The sequence below is a fragment of the Panthera uncia genome, assembly GCF_023721935.1.
Source record: "Panthera uncia isolate 11264 chromosome B3 unlocalized genomic scaffold, Puncia_PCG_1.0 HiC_scaffold_1, whole genome shotgun sequence".
Lineage (NCBI taxonomy): Eukaryota > Metazoa > Chordata > Mammalia > Carnivora > Felidae > Panthera > Panthera uncia.
In genome coordinates, this window is record NW_026057582.1 from 92,450,067 (window position 1) to 92,470,772 (window position 20,706).

A 20,706-nucleotide genomic window follows, 5' to 3' on the forward strand; every position below is an offset into this window, starting at 1 on the left:
CTTCCATTCTCACTCCCAACCCATTCCTGAAGGACCTCTCTCTTTCACTGTCTTCAGCCAACTGTCACTGTGGGACAGAATCCTCTATGAAGGCTTTAGCTGTTAACAGCTTAGAATGTTGCTGCTCCCATAAGTCTTTGCACTGAACAGAAGGGTGGGATGGGAAGGGGTTGGGAGAGTGCTGAAGGAGGTAAGGGTGAAGATTTTAACTCCTCAATGACATGTACTCCTATTATTGTACTCCTATTAGAGGATTTAGGCATGACAGACTGGGCAAGGAAGGAATTTGGGGGATTGGGGGGGCTATTTCTTGACACCCCTCCAATCATAGCCCCTTAGTATTCTGAGCTACTTTTGTTCTCTTTCTACCTATGCCTTTTTAAAAAAAAATGTGTGTCCTGGCATAGAATAGCCCTTACATAAGTAGTAATCATTAATGTCATTACTAATAAGAACATAAATGACGTAGACACATAGCCCACCCTAAACACATGGAGTGCTTGGAGGTACCAAGTATAGTTGGAGTTTCTGAAGTGTCAATGCAGATTTTGAAACCTCTGCCTCTTGGTGATGGAAACAGTCTGAGCAAAGATAAGGAGGTGAAAACCAGCGGTCTTGAGTGCATAGGGAATGGGCAATGACTGAAGAGAGGGCCCTCCCTAAGAGACTGACAAGTGGGAGCACCTGGGTGGCTCAGCTGGTTAAGCCTCTGACTTCTGCTCAGGTCATGATCTCACAGTTTGTAGGTTCAAGCCCCACATCGGGCTTGTTGCTGTCAGCACAGAGCCCACTTTAGATCCTCTGTCCTCCCCCCTCTCTCTGCCCCTCCCCCGCTTATGCTGGTGCCCTCTCTCTCTCTCTCTCTCTCCTCCTCCTCCTCTCTCTTTCTCAAAAATAAACATTAAAAATTTTTTAAAAAGAAACCAACAAGTGAATTTGGTTAGATGGCAGGAAGCAGTGAGAGGGGGAGAGAGAGGCCAATTTGAAGAGAGACATGATGATGAATTCAACTTCGACTTGTTGGTAAGTCAATAACGGGAAATGTCCCTTAGGAGCCTGAAGATCCCAGGCTGTGAATACATAGGGCCCAGGGTCACAGGGAGTGCATGGATCCTGCAAAGCAGCAAGTGCAAATGAAAGGGCAGGGTGCAGGATGCAGGGGGTGTTCAAATGAAAAAGATGCGGTGAGAGAGGTGATGATGATAGTGGTGGTAGTGTTTTTGGTGCTTCTGAGCTCATCAATTGCAGCAGAAAAGTCCAGAATATAAGGCCAGGGAGAAAAAATATGAGATGGGGCAGGAAGAAGTCATTAGAAACCTTAAATGTGCTATAAGGGCAACTTTGTTTAAGTTAAGTATTGACATTGTATTTACTTAGTGATTTAAAAAAATTAACATTTTTGCTGTTTTTCTGGGTTGGGAGACATTGATGGCTCTATAAATGTTGAGTTGAAGTTCCCACTTGGCGCTCTCCCTGGTGCTGGATTTGCATAGTGCATTCCTTGTCTTGGGGGTGTTGTGGAAACCATCCCTTTCTCTCTGTTCATCTCCCTTTAGGTGCTAGCCAGGAAGTAAATTTTGCCAAATAAAGTCACCTTTACATGACTTGTGCTTCTTCTCCACCCAGCATCTCTTAGGCTGATGTTTGCAGCGAAGTGTAGAAGAGAGACAGTAGTCCTTTCCAGGAGTAAAACTCTCTCCCTACATTTTTCCAAACCAAATCATGTTAACAGTGGCTTTCGTGGCTTTCAGGGGGTGGTGAGTTTATGGGGAATCCTTATTTTATTTATATTTTCCAAGTACTACTTCCATAGTTTGTCTTTTTTGAAGAAAGAAAAGTACATTGAAGGTGATTGGAGTTCTCACTCGTAGAAAGTCTTGTAAGAGAATCCTCAGAAGCCATGACATTCTCAGTGACATGGCAATGCCTCTGAGTCTCTTTTAGGAGGAGATTCTCGGCATAATATTCAGGTTTTTAAAATTTATTTTTTAAAAAGATACATGAGTATAAACTCTGTAAGGTGAGCTTTAGGATTGTAATTGAAAACAGTTTACTATTCCCAAGTGACTGCTTCTCTTCCTTTCAATGTAGGACATCACTCATGAGTATCAACTCTTCAGTGCATTACAGGAAAATGTGGTTTTGGAAAATTCCTGAGAAAAGAACTATAAGGGCATGTCCTATGTCATATGTCTAAGAAAAACTTAGCTAGCAGGGATAAATGGAGAACATAGTCATATGGTTAAGATGTCTCAAAACCAAAGCTGGACACTATCTATGAGCTTCATGCATGAAGCACTAGGTACTACTCACTGCCCTCCACTGCTCTCTTCACACCTCCATGCTCTGAGCCAGTTGACAACATTCCCTTTGTCCCCACATACTTTCTGCTGGACTGCTGTTGGGCTTTCCATTCATTCATCCAACTTTTATTGAACCCCTAGCATGTGCCTTTTACTGCATCTTTGCTCTGAGATGACAGAAATGGACATGACAGATCCTTTCCCTAAAGAGACATGAGCCTAGAGGAGAGGCAGCTGTGCTAAGGTGATAGTAAAACAGATGACTGCTGACACAAAGGCTCATACAGGGTGTTAGGGAGCCCAGAGAGCTAATTTTGCTTGGCACAGGAGGACAGAGAATAAATAAGGTGGGGGGGGGGAGTTACAAAGGAGGAGACACTTGCAGTAATTCATCAGGTACACTGGGGAGGGGGCATTGACAGAGGATCTGGGGATAGAGACCCAGAGAGGAGAGCCAGGAGTCCACATCAAGAGAAGAGCTCAGGAATGACAAAGTGATTTATCTGGGACTTATTCTGGCAAACTGTTAAGTGGAAGACTGAACCCCATGGACCAAGAACCTGAGGGGGTAGATGTAATGGGTGGAATTCTAAGATAATCTCCACCCCCTGTAGAATTCTTTCCCCATGAGAGTGAAAAGGATTTGTGAAGATCTAATTTCACACCTGTGACTATGTTACTTTATATAGTAAAAGGGGTTTTGTAGGTATAATCAAGGTCCCTAATCAGTTGACTTTGAGTTAATTAAAAAGGGAGATTATCCTGGGCCTGAAATAAGCAGGTGAAGTCTTTAAAAGGGTGCAGGCCTTCTCAGAAGTCAGAGTGATTCCAAGCAGAAGAGAGGCTTTCCTATTGGCCTTGAAGAAGCAATCTGCCATGCTGTCGAGAGAACCACATGGCAGGGAACAACATGTGGCCTCTAGGAGCTGCAAGTGAATTAAACAAGCAGTGAGCTTGGAAGAGAATTCTAAGCCTCAAGTAAGATTCCAGCCCTGGCCAACACCTTGATTCCATCCTGGTGAGACCTTGAGCAGCTATCCCATACCTATGCCAGACCGACATGGGATAATAAATTTATGTTGTTTTAAGCCACCAAGTTTGTGGTAATTTGTTAAGTAGCAAGAGAAAACTAGTTCAATGGGTAAAGAGGGAGTAAATGTTGAAGACAGAGGAGGAGGTAAGCTCTAGAGCCCTATGAGAATCTGGGGAGCAAACATTCTGGTCAGGTCGTCAGTGAGAGATGCTAAAGTATAAAGTCAGGCAAAAAAAAAAAAAGCCCTACCTGCTTCCTAAGGATCCCCGTGGTAGAAACTAAACTCCTGAGTCTTTCCTTCTCAAGAGGAATGCCCAGGTGAGTGATGTCAGCTGCAGCTCTGAGACTTCCCCTGCCCGACAAGAGACGGGTGGAAAGTAGAGAATCCAGAGATGATGTTTATACCCCGATGAGACATCAAAAATGTGTTTCATGCAAAGGTAAATACTTAATTTTTGTCCCATGAGACTTGGCAAATTTCTTCCCTGAAATTTAGTTGTTTACTTTCATGTCGCTACTTGATTCCAAAAGTACAAAAGCAAACTCTTGCATTTTGTGGTGCATTTTCAGTTCTTTAAAAATATTTAAAAAAATAGAAGGGCAGCCAGTTTATTTTTCCCCTCAAATGAGCCAATATTTGGTTTTTCTCTTATTTTATTCTTTTTTTAAAAATGGGTCACACCAGTTCCTTGTGAACTGGTGAATCATTTCAGTGTTTGAATCATTATAAAAGGTCCAGAGGGACTATTTCTTTAACACTGGAAATAATCAGAGGTTATATAATGTACATAGGAAGGACAAATAGCTTTAGAAAAGAAATCCTTCCATCTCCTTTTCTTCTACCATCTCAATGGCCCTAAATGTTCACTGAAAATAATAAAACATTTTAATGACAAAATTATCTTTATAGCTCTTGTAAAGTGTGTAATAGAATATCAAATGCCTCTTCTGTGAGAAGAATATCGCACAGTGCTGTCATATCCACAGGTGGAAGCAAATTATAGACATATAAAGGCAATTAACAATACAGGATGATTATATGTGGCACAAGGAGTCCAGATAATCAAAGGTATAATTGCAGAGGAGCTGTCTTGTGTTCAGGTGACCAGCCCATCTTTAAAGGAGGAGTGATCTCCCATTGGTGGTGAGGACTGAGAAGCGGGGGTGGGAGGGTGGAGGAATGTGCTGGCATAGGGCAGGAAAAAGTTGGGAAAGTTGGAAGAGTCTAGGCATATTTGTGTAGCAATAAGTAATTCAGTTGGGTTGAAGGTAGGATTCATGTCAGAGGAAGTAGGGGAGATGTTTGGAAAATATTACTGAATCTAGGCTTGTCCTATATGCAATCGAAAGCCACTGAAGTCTTTTTGGATCCAACAAAAGCAAATGTTTCACGAAGATGCATGGTCAGTTGTGTTTGGATTGGAGGCAGGGAGCCCACTGGGAGTTTATGGCAAAAGTGATAAGGACCCAGCCAGGGCAGGGGGAAAGGAGAGGAGAAGATGGCATTCAGAATATAATATACAGAAAAATCTAAAGGATGTGAATTATCCTTTAATAGGGAATTTATTGATGTCACAAACTTTCAAAGATTTTGGCCAAGACCCTGCTTGTTTAGTGGGGACCAGTGGTCTCAGGCAACCTTCCTTTCTCTTTGCAGAGAAATATAATTGTATGTGGACTTACAGTGACATTTTTAGAGAATTAGCTCATGACTGGTTGAGAACTTCAGAGATTAAAAATGGGTCACACCTGGAACAGAATATTATAATGGTGTAAAAGTCTGCTTGCTTTGGGACAAGTGGGAGCCAACTTTTAAAGATGCTCTTCAGGTGCTAAGGGGTGCTGCTCAAGCCCTAAGTTTCCTAGGCTTCTACATATCTTTTTGTTCAGTCCTCTGCTAGGCTGCCAGTTTCTGGGTCACCTCACTTTCCTCACAGAAACAGTTATCCTTAAAAGAGGAGAACCCCGAGAAGCAAGCGTGATTATCCCAAATGCTAGTCTCATTTTCACCCCTGCCATTTTGACATTGTTTTTGCCTCCATTCTTCAATGGTCATAAAACTGAGCAGGCACTCACTGCCTCATATTTGGAGACTAGTGAGATGGAAGAGATGGGGGCACCAACATCTATTGAGCACCTACAGTGTACCAAATCCTCTGCTAGAAACTAATGAATGTAAAGTTTAGCATGATGCTGAACACTTAGGGCTCTATCAATGTTCATTTCCTTTCTCCTTGCTATTAAATTAGAAAGAGGGGATGAGATGGTGATAGACAGGAGCCATAAGGAGACTGACAAGGAGAAGCCCTGTGTGTTCTGGAATGCAACAAGCAGGTTCCACCAACCTTACCAGAAATCGAAGAGAAGCTGCTCTTCACTGACCCCTTAGGAAGGAGAGAGCCCTACCAGCTCAACACTCTCAGCTCTCCTCAGCCAAGGCCAGCACTGAGGCCCAGTGGGAATTAGGGATGACTCCACCACTCTGCTGCTACTAATCCCCACAAAGCAGTCCCTCCTCCATCCCCAAGTCACCTTCCTGGTCAGAAGAGGTCATGGAAAATGATCTCACTCTTACCTCACCTTTCTTTCCTTTGTCTCATGGTCAATTTCTGAATTTTTTATTTTTGAGAGAGGACGATAAGCACTTGCTTGAATTATGCTCCAAAGACATACAGGTCTGGAGGACCTGGGGCCTGGCTTCCCAGTGAACTTCTTTCTCTCTTGGGAGCCTCCAGATCCCACCACTGGTAGTAGTATCTCTTCCCCAAACTCCTCAGAATGACCCACATGTTACATAGAAAACCACTGTGGCTCTAGTAGTGTGAGAAGGGAAACCATTCAGACCCCAAAGTCTTAGAGGCTGATGGAGTGAAGAAAACAGAACCTGAACTCAAGATACCTAGGTTCTAGTCTATGTTTCCCTTTTTAGGACCCTGAGAAAAATCACATCACCCTTTGAGTCTGTCTCCCTGTCTGCCATATAGGAATCACAAAACTAATCACAAAGGCTTGCTGGACTGTCATGAGGATGGTAAGATAACTGATGCACAGAACACTCTTGCTGATGCATAACATTTACTTGTGCTAGCTAAATGGCTGACCCCTATTCTTTCTCCTGATATTTATCTCCCTTCACAGATTCAACCCACTGGCATTACTTTCATGTAGAAAGAGAAGGTAAGTGCTTTCAAAGAGAAGAGACAGTAGAGATGGGCTGGGGAAGTAATCTTCCTCATGAAGAATTAACTCCTTGGCAAATGGTGTCAGCTTCTCCCACTCTTTTTTTTTTTTTTTTTTTAATATCAGATTTCATCCTTTTTCTACTTCAAGTGCTGCTCTGGATACTCTCCAAAGTCTTCATTTCCCTTTTGAGTTCTGGAGCCCCAAACCAGACTATATTCTCAAGACTATGTTTAGTAGACAAGAAGACCATAATACAGAGTCATTTTGCCATTTTTGTAGAGTTCACAAAACTAAAAGTAGCACTTTATATACTGTTCTGTAAAAGTGATTTGCCATTTCCTCTCAAAAGAAAAAGACTATCAAAGATGTTTTCTAGAAAGGGAAAGCCCCAGAATCAGGCTGTAAAATGCTCTCTAATGATGCGTTGTGGTTCTGAGGGCATACAAAAGACCTTGAGAAAGATTTTGAGCTTGGATCCTAAATTTCTAATCCAAATTCCTATTATTTCACTGAATTGCAAGCTCATTAAGGTTGAAGACCATTTTTGTAGCCCCAAAAGATAGCACATAGGGACATTCCATACACCTTTGTTGAGTGAACATCAATATCAAGTATCAACCCAAACAAAGTGGAAAACTTGGAGCCACTGACTCCTGGGACCTGACACCTTCAGACCAGGGAATATAAGATTCTTAAATTTAACAGTTTTCATCAGTGGCCCTCTGCCAGTAAGCCCTGGGGTGGGGGTGGGGGGGAGTACCAACCAAAAGAGATGGATTCCAGGTGTGTTGCTAGACTTTCAGGTCTGACCAAATGGAGGAGGAAAACTGATTACAACTAAACACTGTGAACAAAATACACACACACACACACACACACACACACACAGCAATTAATTGAGGACTCTGAAAAATAAGTAAAAGTAGGTGGATTGGTGAAAGAAATAACTCATTACATGAACAATATGGTGACAGTGAGTTTCGTAGAATTTTTCTCCTGGCTTTGATCTCAGGGTGAGGTGACTCATGAAACTGCACAGTGGTCATAGACCACAACAACTATATGAAACAGCCAATCTTTCTGGACTAATGACCTGGAAAATGGGCCCTTGCAAGCCAGAGTATGTGGGAAAGATTCTTCTTGTTCTTGTCCTCATATATTTTCTCTCTCAGTTCAGTCTCAAGGCCAGATGCAGCTTCCAAACCAAACTGTCATCACCATGGCAGCAGCTTGGGCACCTAAAATCCCCGAGAGGAAAATCTTGTTATCTCAGGACAGAAGAATGTAGAAGAGGGCCTCTGTTATATGAAGAGTATGAGAGGAGTCTTTGTTTTTTTTCTCTTTTCTCTTGCCACTTTATCCAGAGGAAAGGCCTAGTAGAATAAAACTTTGTGATGTCATTAGTGGCTATAACTCTGAGAAAGAGCTCTATCTTTCTAGCCAGAGAGATGATAGGTGACCCTGTTAAGCTGATGGATGTGAGGGAAATCCGGAAGAGGAAAGAGTGGAAGGAAGGGATTCCATGTATGAACCGACGTAAGTCCTGGACTTTCCCTCTGAGCCACACGTGTGTGGAACATACCCAGACACACAGCAGAGGCTTTGGAACCTGAGCTGACAGCAGAACCTCTGCATATAGAAGGTGAGACAGAACTTGCAGTCTTCACTTAACTGGTTTGCTTGAATGATGAACCAAAACAAAAAATCAACTTGCTCTGATTTTAACGGGACCCAGAGTTATATAACATCCCATATAAAATATCTTAAGATACAATCCAAAATTACTCAATGTGATAAGAACTAGGAAAAGGTGAGCAATTCTCAAGGGAAAAGATGAAAGACAATGTTGAAATTACAAGAAAAAAAAGATTTTGAAGCAATTTGTTACAATCATTCTTTATGACGTTAAGGTGTTTACCTTAACTCTTGAAATGAATAAAAACTAGTTATCAGTAGAGAAATAAAAACTTTTTTGAAATGGAAATTTTATAACTGAGATATACAATATCTGAAATTAAAAAATTCCCTGGATGGGCTCAATAGCAGGATGCAAATGACAGAGGGAAGAGCCAGTAGACTGGAAGAGAGATCCATAGGAGTTATCTAATCTGAAGAACACAGAGAAAAATGTTTGAAAAATAGTGAATAGAGCCTCTGGGATCTGTGGAATAATATCAAACAGTCTAACATTCATGTCATTGTAGTTCTTAAGGGAACAGAGAAAGATTGATATAGAAGAAAATAGTTGAAAAAAATAATGGCTAAAGATTTCCCAAATTTGGTGAAAGATATGTTTACAGATTCAGACAGCTCAGCAACCCCCAAACAGGGTAAACTTAAAGAAAACTGAACTGAACATCCACCATTCCCTATGGCATTACCCACCAATACCCTCCTTCTTAGACCCTGAAGACATCTGCATTTTCCACCTTGGTGTCAGGGAAGGGTCACATGAATAGGAGCTGGACTCCTAGGGATTAATCCCAGGTCACTGATTCAAGTGTGAGACCCAGGGAAAACCAATTATCCTGCATGGGCTGCAGTTCCTCATCTAGAAAATCTCAGGGTTTTACTACGAGTTTCTAATTTCCTTCCTGTTCTAAAATAATTACCCCATAATCAGTTCTTCTTTGGACTTTTTCTGTTCAAACTGATAACATTATTTATGAAAAGCTAATGCTACAAGAAGCCACTTTCCTGTCAAGAGTCTTTCCACCCTTTGTAATGGTGCAGGTAACTGAAATGGAGAAGCTCCCAGAACAGAACCCAAAATGAAGTTTTATAGCAACCAGAATGGAGTTTGGCCTTCCCCAGCAGCTTCCTGCAGAGTTCTTCGAGCATCATGGGAGGCCTGGAATTCATTGCAAAGGAAAGGAAGCTCTGCTGAAAACTTTCACTCCCAATAAATGCATTTCTAATCTCATGTTTTTTCAGAGGCTAAGGAATGGAATGGAATGCACCCATGGCCTCAGATTCCTAGTTTGATGTCAGGTCTGTCAGAATATGTTAAATCTATGTCTGTAAACACAATAATAACAACCACTTGAATAGCATCTTACAGTTGACAGAGCAGTTCTCTTTCCTGCATTATCACATTTCCTCCTCCCAACCACCAACTCCTGAAGCAGGTTGTAGCAGTCACCTCCTGTTTCCTCAGAGGAAACAGTCTGAGAGAGGTTGAGAGTTTTACCCCATTCCATCTAGTACTAAGCTTGAAAAAGTGCCAACTCTTCTGGCTTCCAATTCTGTCCTCTTTTCCCACCACCAAGAACCAGAGGATCTGGGCATTGCCAAGCTATGACCTGCAACTACTGGGCAAGAGGCCAGTTACTCCACATTTTAAGGGCAGGCTGTAGTACATTAGATCCTCTCAGTTCATTCTTTTGGAGAGGAACACGGTGTTAAGAGTTGGCTTCAATACACATTGTCCCTCTCCCAGTCCCTCATTGCCACTAGCCAGGCTGCTTGGCATGGAAAGGCTCTTTGGTATTAGACACCAGCTCTTTTGAAAATGTCTTTCTTCCCCTTCTTCTAGCTGCTTGTGAATGTGCTTGGCGTTGAGTCAAGTAGGCTTGGGAATTGGTGGTTGCTTCTTCAGATTTTACCATTAAGGGGACTTGAAGGGCTTGCTGCTTGGCCCTCACATGGGCTTCTTCTCTGCTCTCCTACCCCCTGAAGAATTGCACATTCCCTCCCATTATTGCACATTCATTCAGCCTCCACTCTGCATTGATGTGCCCGGAGGTCATCCTTCCCTCCCTTCATGAGCCAATTTCAGCTCATTTATTCACACATTGTCCCTTCATTTTCAAGAAAAGTCTCTTTGAGTATGCTAATTCTGAGTCATTGCATACCATCATCATTTCAGAACAAAAAGATGTCAAAAGGTGGGTGGGTTTATTTCATCTAGCAAGGAAATAGGCATTCTTTTCTTTGTTTTACCCTTAATGACTCATTCAACCTGAATCAAAGCTGAGTCGTCTGGGCCTTTGAACAGGAGACTGGGTGGTGGGGAGGATGAGGTGGGGGGTAGGTACCACCCAAGCTGGGGCAATGGGCTCAAATCCCTGGAGCTGTGTCCATGTTCCATGGAATGGGCAGAAGGGACTGAGAAAATATAGTGATAGCATGGTGTGAAGCCCTTGCACATCTCTGGGCTTCTGTTTTCCCATCTATAAAAGGATCACAGAAGAGTGTGTTGGGACTAAGGTACATGACCTTACTGAAATTACTTTTCTGAATCACTGTGCTTTCCTACGTGGACATTGAAACCTTGATTCAGGAAAAGAGGTTGAACCCTCACCTGTTTTAGGTACCTGGAGAGGTAGAGAGAGGAGGGTTTGCTTGCAGACTTAGGCTTGGATCCTGCTTCTACCAATTCCTAGCTATGTGACCCTGGGATAAGTACTTAACCTCTCTGCATCTCATTTATAAAAGGGGAATAGTATTTCTCTTGATAAGGTCCTTGTGAGGATAAAATGTAATATCTGCCACAGTTATCTCCTGGAGTTCCCCAACTCACATACAGGATATTTAGGACAGAGGACAGGTAGACTGGGTGGGCTTGGACAGTCTTAATATCCTTCAATTTCTTCTTTGGTAAAATTGGGATACTATGTGCTTTGCAAGAAGGTTGTGACTGCGAGAGATGATGTACTAGAGGCCAGTGCAGCACTAGGACACTGTGGGTCCTTAAGTGGTAGTACTGACCAATTAGAAGTTATCAGTATCCACCTTACCTGGGGCCAGTGCCCCTAGAAAGGGTTCCCTGGGAATATTTGTAGCAGTCCTTAGACCAGAGCCAATGTCAGAGCCTGGAGGCTGGGCCAAAGCAGAAGACACCAGTGGGTTTTGGGCCAGAGAAGGTGGGACCAAGATGCCATTAGCATGTAGGCTAGGGTCAGTAACCAGAGGTGTGGTGCAGGGTGCTCAGGCAGGGCATGGTGCCTGGCAAGTGTTCACACCCCAGGACCAGAGGGGCTACTCCACACACCCAGTTACACAGCTGTATTTTCCACAGCCTTGGGTTAAAGCAGTCTCCCTGGTGGTTTCACAGGCCTTACAATGCAAGCTGCCAGGCTGGGCTCTGGAGAGGCCTAGAGATAGGAAAACAATACCCTACCATGGTAGCTCTCAACATGAGGACCTAGGTCACTGCAGAAGACTCACAAACATAACAGTAATCCCTTTGGGGAAAGGAAGACTTTTTTTTCTTATGGTGGAAACTGGGATCTGTGGGGGTTTGGTCATGATGGACCATCTAGTGGTCCACAGACCTCTTGAGGTTCCAACACAAATGGCTTTGGGGATACACAAAGAGCTCTAAACCACTCTGGGAGAGCAATGGGATTCATCTCTTCAGTCCTTCCCTTCAAGTTTTAGTTGCATCCCCCTAGAGAACCAGGTCTCTGTATCTCTCCCCCTAACCAAAAAAACAAACAAACAAAAAACAACAACAAATAAAACCATGACCAAACCATCTGCTAAAAATCACACACTGTTCTGTCTCAATAATCTTACTTACATCATAGTTCAGCCTGGAATGTCCTCTCCACTCACCAAAATCCTACCCATATACAAGGCCAATGCCAATCTCAACTCTTCCAGAAAGCCCTCCAAAATCTTTCTAGCCCACAACAATTATCCCTTCCTCAAAACACACAGTCATATCCCCATTTTCCTTTTGGATAGCTCTTATTCTATGGCTTTGTTAGCATCTGTCTTTGTTACTTTAATTTTTCCTTCATGAATGTTTGTTTCCCCATCTTTCTCATTTCTTTCTTCCAGCTAGTCACCAAAACCTGTTGGTTGTACCTCTCAAAACTATCTTAAATCCATCAACTTCTCTTCACCCTTCAGGGTCATTCTCTGGTTCAGGCCACCATTACTGCAACAGCCTCCTAAGTCTCCTGCATCTGGACCAACCCTTCCAATTCATTCTCTACCCTGAAGCCAGAGGACTGTTGCAAATACAAAAAATACAAACCTGCCTCAAACCCTTTATCCCGCTGGCCTCAAAATAAAATATGAACTTTCCAACAGACCTTTCAAAGGCCTTCATTGACTGGTCCCTGCTCACCTTTTCAGTCACATTTCTTATTCTGCTCCCCCTACCAATGCCTTCCACCATTATCACTGAGGCCTGCCATGTTCTGGTCATGATAAATCCTTCTCAGCACCTCACACTCCTGGACACACCCACTCTCCTGGACATTCTATCTGGAATCCTCTTCCTGCCCACCTACCATGCCTCTCACACAGCACTTGCTTTGCCTACACATATTCAGTCTTCAGGTCTCCAGTCAGTATTATCTCATCCACTAAGCCTTGACCCCTGAGCCCTCAAATACACACTCAAGTCTAGGTGACCTACTCAGAGTACCTTGTCTCCTCCCCATCACCATACTTTTTATTTTAAAGATTTTATTAAGTAATCTTTACACCCAATGTGGGGCTCAAACTTACAACCCCAACATCAAGTGGTATGTTCCACTGACTGAGCCAACCCTCTGCCCATTCTTATTTTTAATTCTATTTTATAGTTGCCTGTTTACTGGTCTCTGTCTCCCAATAGGCTATAAGCAATTTCAGAACAAAAACTGTATCTGCACAGTTTATTTTGGCATACCCAGTGTGGGGCCCAGTGTGTACCTCTCCTAGATGCTCAAATCATTTTTTAATAAATGAATGGAAAGGAGAATGAATCTATACACCAAGGGCAATAACCATTTTATATGCTTTTTTATATCTCCCTTCAGTGCCTGATTCAGGGCCCTGTGTATTCTAGGTGCAAAGAGAAAGACGTAATCATTTGCTTTTAGAAAAAAGCCCTCATTGTTTAAATAGAATGTTCTATTTCTTGGTATTTCCCTTTTTCCAGACTGAAGGCTTTTTTAACTGCATGCTAGCAGGAATGCAGCTGACAACACAGTGACCGAGATCTGCTCCCAGGGGTTCTGGATGAGCAGGGAGATCCACAGAATTCAAGGCCTTCAGAAGTTGAATGGGCCACTCATCAGGGAGGAGCTATGAAAAGCCTTGATGGAATCTAGAAACTCAAATTCTAGTCCTGGCTCCTTCATCAACTCCATGCCCATAGGCAAATCACCTAGCCTCTGGAGTTCGGTTTCCTCATTGGTAAAATGCAGTAAAGAGAAGGACTCATAATTTATCTTCATTCACAGCTCTGAGTTATCCTTCTATTAATAAACATGTCACCACATTCCCACCAGAGGTGAAGAAGAATTTGGCTGTTTCCAATCTAAATATCAGGATACCCATATCATTACAAATGAGGTAAGTGTTTTTGTGATCATAATCTTATATGTTATAAGGGGCTTTAAACTTGGTAGTGAGTTTTCATATTTTTAATTTTTTTAATAACTGTGGCAGAGGCAACAATATGGGTATATAAATATCCACCCCCCCCACTTCCCTACCAATTTTATTAGAAATGGAAATATGCCCAGGGACACATGGGTGGCTCAGTTGTTAAGCATCTGACTCTTGATTTTGGCTCAAGTCATGATCTCATGATTCGTGGGTTTGAGCCCCACTTTGGACTCTGCTCTGATGGCATGGAGCCTGCTTGGGATTCTCTCACCCTCTCTCTGCCCCCTCCCCTGCTTGCACTCTCTCTCAAAATAGATAAATAAACCTAAAAAAAAAAACCAGACATGGCAATATGCCCAGTTTAAAACTATATTCCCCAGCTTCCCTTGCAGCTAAGATGATCATGTGACTAAGTTCTAGCTGATAAGATATGAGCAGAAATGTCATGTGTAGCATCTATGTAAAGCTTCTCCAAAGGGGGAGAATATGCACTTTGCCTTTTTCCTCTCCTTTCTGTTGGCTGAATGAGAATAAGATGTCTGGAATTTGATAGCCATAGTGGACCATGAGGTGATATGCTAAGAATGGTGGAACAACAAGACAGAAGGAGTTGGGTCCCTGACACCTGGAACCACCATCCCAGCCCTTGGTATTTTCTGCTGGACCTCTTTGCCATAAGAGATAAATAATTTCTGTCTTCTTTAAGCTACTGTTATTTTCATTTTCCTGTCACATGTAACCCTAACCTGTCACCTAACCCTAACTGATAAAATAATCATCCATTTTATGCAAAACCCTGTGCTAGATGTTGCAGGGGATGTAGAGGTAGATAGGATTTAGATACACAAAGAGTTGGGCAGGAAGGCTCATTCTGGTGTGAAGGAGATCCTAAAAAAGGTTTGACTTGGCAGGGCTGTGTCAACATGAAGAGGATTTATATGAGATGAGGCCAGAGAATATGATGGAAGGATCTTGAATGCCAGGCTGACGACATTGCACTTGACCCTCTGATGGGAAAGCAGAGAAGATAAGCTTGTTTCCATTTGTGGATGAAGAAACCCAAGCCTTGGCAGATTACAGGACTTGTTCAAGGTCACCCAGCCAGTAAGCCTCAGAGTCTATCGCAATTCTGACACTTGGCCTAGTGCCATACCATAGTTTTGTGTGTCTTTGAGCAAGTCTAAGGCAAAAATGGTAGGAACAGAGGTTTTACACTTTGACACAGCCAGGCAACTAGACTGCCCTTCTCACACCCCCACACCATTAGGAGAAAACTTCAGGGGTTGCTAGAGGTTTAGGATCTAGACCTACCTTTTTTTTTTAAGTTTGTTTATTTATTTTGAGAGAGAGAGAGGCAGAGATAGAGAATCCCAAGCAGGCTCCACACTGTCAGTGCAGAGCTCAATATGGGGCTTGAACTCACAAACCATGAGATCATGACCTGAGTTCATGTCAACAGATGGATGCTTAACCGACTGAGCCACACAGGTGCCCCAGGATCCAGACCCACCTTGAAGTCAGAGGATTCTTCCTTGGATCCCTGCTTAGCCAACCCCATGAGGAGGCTACAGTGGCCAGGGTGCTGTTGTGCTATGTGGTAAGTACCCATGTGTCAGGCACAGTGCTGGATATTCTATATATATTTATCTAAGTTACTGTCTTCAGTAGTCTACCAAGAAAATTATAATACCACTCCTATTTTACAACAAAGATGAAGAAACTGAAGCTCTAAGAAATGAAACTACTACCCAGAGTCACTCAGTTGATGGCACTGTTGAAGTACAAAGCCACATTTGTTCAACTCCAAAACTGTGTTCTTAGCCCCACATTCTAATTTCTTCTCAATCCCTGCCAAAGCATGCAACAGTCTCCTATTATTACTCAAAACAGCAAGGACTTACCGAGTTTGATAGGTTGACCAGGGCCAGATCCCAGCTCTGCGCATCCCACCTACAATCGGGAGTCAATGTCCTATCCAGGAATCTTATCACCCATGCCCTATATGTGACCCTCACATGGGTGAGGGACTTCCTGGGGAGGTGGACCCACAGATGCCAAGATCTTTGTGGCCTCAGGCCTCCCAGGATTCTCTGTCTTGGTTGGTCATGTGACAAGGATCCCAGAGTCCTCCCATTCTGGGTTCTAGAATTCACAGATTCCAGTGAGTTGTTTCATGGAATAAGGGACACTGAATTCTTTGTGTCCTTCCTGTGGCTGTCATGGTTAGAATGAATTTGTTATGATTTGTACTGGCATCCATTCAATAGACAACTGGTCATTAGAACTGAATCTCCTATCATTGCCAACATTTGGAAAGTTGAGTTTTATTTTGCCGGTCATCCAGTGTGCATCTTTCCAGTAATGTGGTATGTCCAGTGTTCCAGCATAAACCACATATTCCCCTAAGCTGACCACACTGGTTTTTTTTCTGGAACTTTCACAGGAAACACCCTAAGATGTGGCCTGCAGAGCTGAACGCGACAGATGGATCCTTGTCCCCTCTGTATTCTCTGCCCAACTACAGGAGGCTAAGTACTTTGCCAGGTTTTGCCCTGGGTCATCACCGGTCCACCCCATTCTTGTATAACCTCCCTTCCTGTTGGCAAAACACTCTTCCTTGCCAAGCTCAGCCTAAGACTCTCACCCCACACCCTCTTCCTAATCAGGCCAAAGATAGAATGTGTTTCCCTTATTTTAACTAGATTTATTAGGCTTAGCCTAAGTCTAGCAGATTTTAATAGTTATTAGTAAAACATTCTTCCATTTCCTTATAAATACTATAATCAATGTTCCTATTCTCAAATGCACCACTTAAAGTATCTAAAATCAGATATGGAAGAGTAATTTCAATTTGTTCATAACAAAGTTTTCTGAAGATATAAGCAGATTTTGTCAGATTCAGAGGCACAATTCTTACAAACACGCTCATGCATTGTAGTGTGGGCAAACTATCACCAGAGCTTGTCATTACACCTTGTAGACATTCTTATCATTGGTTCTTATACAATCCTTATGATCTTTTATTGTCACCCAAAAGTGATGGCCAGTTAAGTGGTTGGATCCACATGATTACCAAAGGCTCACTGCTTCCTTGACTGCAACATTCTCATTAAAATTATGCCCTAGATGTTTCATATATGGCAACACATTATATGGCCCCCCAGGAAGCATAAGCGGTTGGTGGACATGAAAGGACCTTGAAACCCTGTATAACATAGTACATATGCCAGCTGTCCTTTAACATAGTAACAGATGGTGGCCAAAGTCCAGCTGGGCTCCAAGCCCAGCTCTACCTCTTAATAGTTGTGTGATCTCTACTAGGTCATTTACACACTCTGAACCTCAGGCTTTCCATCTGTAAAATACAAATTATAGTAATACTTGCTCTATCATGAGGTTCAAATGAGATCATGGACGGGAAATCCCTCACAGGTCATGAAGCAACTCTCATACATTAGCCAATTTATCACATACATTGACTTTTAATCTTCACAACACTGGGAGATGTCATTTTCCCCTTCTGCAGATGTAGAGAGTCAAGTAAGTAAGCATGGTGGACCTGAGGTCCACACCTGGGTCTCCCTGTCTGATGCTCTTTCCTCTTTGGGAGAAAGCATACTCCATGGCACCATCCCTGCTCATGGCTATGTCATACAAAGAGCACATTTAGGTGTTGTCCTTAAACCTGGCAGCAAATTAGTCCTCCAGAGCCACACAAAAGGGAGAGACCAAGGGAAGGCAGCCAAGACCCTGAGGCCTTTACTGTCCATGAACCCTACTCCCAGCCCCAGCTGCTTGACTTTCCCCAACACAAGTGTGTTAGCCAAGTACCTGTGGAGCACCTGCTTCCACCTCAGCCCCAGAGAAAGCATATGGGATTCAACTGGCACTGTCCTGAGAAGGCGTGTCATCTGGCCAAGGCAGAAACTCAGAGACACAGTAAGCAACAGTTGAACATAAAACAATATGTGTTCAGGTGTCAGGTGAGTAATAAGGAAAGAGGGAGATTCCTAGATGCTCCACTTGGGAACACTAGAAATTCTTGAAGCTCTCTGTGGCCCCAACAAACCCTAAAAATACCTCAGTTTGGGGAGACATGGAATTTATATCATCTCCCCTCTTTCCTCAACCCCACTCTTGAGGTTCCTTTCAGCTCTATCCCTTCCTGTCCCCAAAACTGTCTCCCTCCCTGGCCTCTAGGCTCCACAAGGTCAAGAGAGCAGATGTTTCCATTGCCATGTGCTGCAGACGCATTCCAGAGTCAATTCTCAATGAACGTCTACTGAACTAAGCAGATGTAGGCAGAGCACATGGACAACAACAGGGACTCAAGGCCCATGAAGGAGTATGCAGACAGGCTGGACTCTATCCTGGAAAGGGGGAGGCCTAGGCCCTCATGGAGGAGCCAAAGGGAGAGAACCCCATCAACACACTATGAACTAAATGGAGAGAAGTGCTATTTAGAAAAAACCCTGATGAATAAAATTCCTGAGAGCAGCAACTGTCAGGGAACAAACTCCTCCTTTTGTGTGAGAGATGGGAATGTGGACCAATAGGTAGCTCTGTTCTGGCCACCATGGGCCAGAGCTGGGATGCGCACGTGAAGGGTCTGCTTCCTGCACATGAAGTAGACTGAGTGGAGCCCTGTGAGCACCTTCCTGCCTCACTGTGGGGGACTCATGAGTGAGTTTTGAGGGCTCTGACCTCTTCAGAGGAAGGAGACCTGATTGCCAGGCCCAGTGCTCTTCCCTGATCTGCTGCTGAATGAGCAGGGAAAAAGCAGGGGCTTTCTCTTAACTGTGTGGCCCTTACCTGATCTGGTAGCACAAAGGGAAATTAATAGGCATTTATGCAAATTGGCATTTAGAAATAAGTTTTATATAAGAGTTTGTTGCTGCTGCTGTTAACCATCCAAACAGTAAAAGCCAAGTGGAAATCCTCAAATGTCAGTAATACTACCAAAATGCTTAAAAATATACACTAGGCCCCCTTCAGTCATCACATTTTTAAACTTCTGGAAGTATAGAGAATCTTCTGAGAAGAACTTGTCATGATCTAATGCTTGATAAAATGTTTTCCGCCTTCCCTCCCCAACCTCTCCCATTAGGGTTTTTCAAGTGCACTTGATTGCAACAACTTTGGATGAAGTGAACGTACTGTGTGGCCTTGGGCAAGTCCCTACTCCTGTGGGTGTCAGTTGCTGATTGTAGGCCCTCTGAGTTTTTCTTCTGCTAAAAAGGGCCCCTTTTATAGTACCATGAGTTCAGAACTAGTGATCCAATTAGGAAACAATGCAGTTCCTAGAATTATAGGTCTGCAGGGAACATATCCCACTTCTGGCTGAACTGTTCCCAGAGTGCTACTAACACAGAGGTTCCAAACTTTCAAGCCTCAATAATGGCTCAAAGGAATTCAGTATTTTCTTTTATACCAAATGACTGCTGGAACCACAAGGGTTCTGGACAGGCCTTAGCTGGCCCAGTATAAAGAATGAAGTTGACCTTCTGCCCTTTTTCTGCTTTCTCTTCCAGTGGTCTCCTAGGCCACCTTCTCTGGAGCTCTCTCCACACCCCTACCACTGTGCCATCACCACCACAAGAGTCTGGGCTCTTGGGTGGCCTATAAGTGCACACCATGCCTGGCCCTCTCCAGCCCTCTCCTTCCCTGCTTGCTAAAAAGGTCCTTCTTTGGGAAGCTGCTTTTGGGTGGGAAGGAGCCAACTGGCTAATTCACACTGAGACATAATGCTTCATAAGGAATTAAAATGCAGATGTCCTATAGGAGAAAAAAATCCATCAAGTTCCTAAAGAAGTAGAAGTTGAGGTGTCAAAGATGAACCAAGAGAGGATATTTTGTAGCATGGGAGCTTTCCAACACCAGATTTTTGGATTTTGGTGTGGCTCTACCCTTTCTTTTACAAATGTGTGCTCTTGGGAAATTTATTTAACCACCCTGAAATCCGATTTCTATGACTATAAAATGGCTCTGGAGCCACTGACCTATCCTCATGAAATAACATTAAAGTGCTTGCAAACTGTACAGCACAGCATAGCCCTCCCATGCCTCCACCTGCCACTCCCAGGTGTGTCTGGAACACCCCTCTAAGTCATCTCCTTCTTAGTTCCACTACTCAGAAACCCTGGGAGAAGAGTGAGGGAGAGAAAGATGCTGGCATGTTCCCTTCCAGCCTTCCCCATGCTGCATCTCCTCTCCACCTCTTAATCATCACAGGGATTTCAAATGTTTTTCTGTGTGGATTTCTCCCCACCCCAAAAGAAAACACTCCAAATCTCTGAAACCGCAGGGTTTTTGACACGCTCTGCAACAGGACAACAGAAGACTGGCATGCAGGGTGGGAAAGAGGAGGATCTAAGTTGTGGACAAAATCAGAAGACCTAAAGACCGTGCTTTTTTTTTTTTTTTTTTTTTTTAATCTGCACAACAACGTGTCCCTCCTGACACTATTCACAGCATCTCTCAGACCCCTTGAAGACTGGGCAGCACAATGATAGGCTTGGTGCTATTTTAAAATCAGGCAGCACATGGAATGGGGCTATCCTTACATACTCCTCTCAGTGAGAGGACACTCCACCAGCCCCTAACAGAGTGGATACTCTCCTTTATTTAAATGTAGACGTTTCTCATTTCCAAAGATTAATATTTATAAAGTCATAACTTGTTGGGAATTATTCTGGCTATTCCTAATTACCATTAGGCTCATATGATAACAATGTATTCCCAAGTAAGTTTGGGAATTGGTCCAAAAATGCTAACATAGAAATAAGTGAGTAAAAACCATGTTTATTAAGACCTAGTACGATCAAATCAAGTAATACATGCTGGAAGACAAGGTCA

The 20,706-nt window shown here is 43.2% G+C and overlaps 1 long non-coding RNA gene across 4 annotated transcripts; it reads left to right on the forward strand.

Annotated features, from left to right (window-relative positions):
• Positions 1 to 313: 313 nt before the first annotated feature.
• On the forward strand, positions 314 to 18,368 carry LOC125909994 (uncharacterized). 4 transcript variants are annotated; one of them, XR_007453820.1, is made up of 7 exons: positions 314 to 1,023; positions 6,266 to 6,367; positions 6,475 to 6,513; positions 13,400 to 13,815; positions 14,763 to 14,955; positions 15,311 to 15,448; positions 16,295 to 18,368. It is a non-coding gene; the product is annotated as an uncharacterized LOC125909994 (long non-coding RNA). The 4 variants fall into 4 exon arrangements; XR_007453819.1 differs by lacking the exon at positions 14,763 to 14,955 and having other exon boundaries at positions 16,295 to 16,383; positions 18,052 to 18,368; XR_007453818.1 differs by lacking the exon at positions 14,763 to 14,955.
• Positions 18,369 to 20,706: the final 2,338 nt, after the last annotated feature.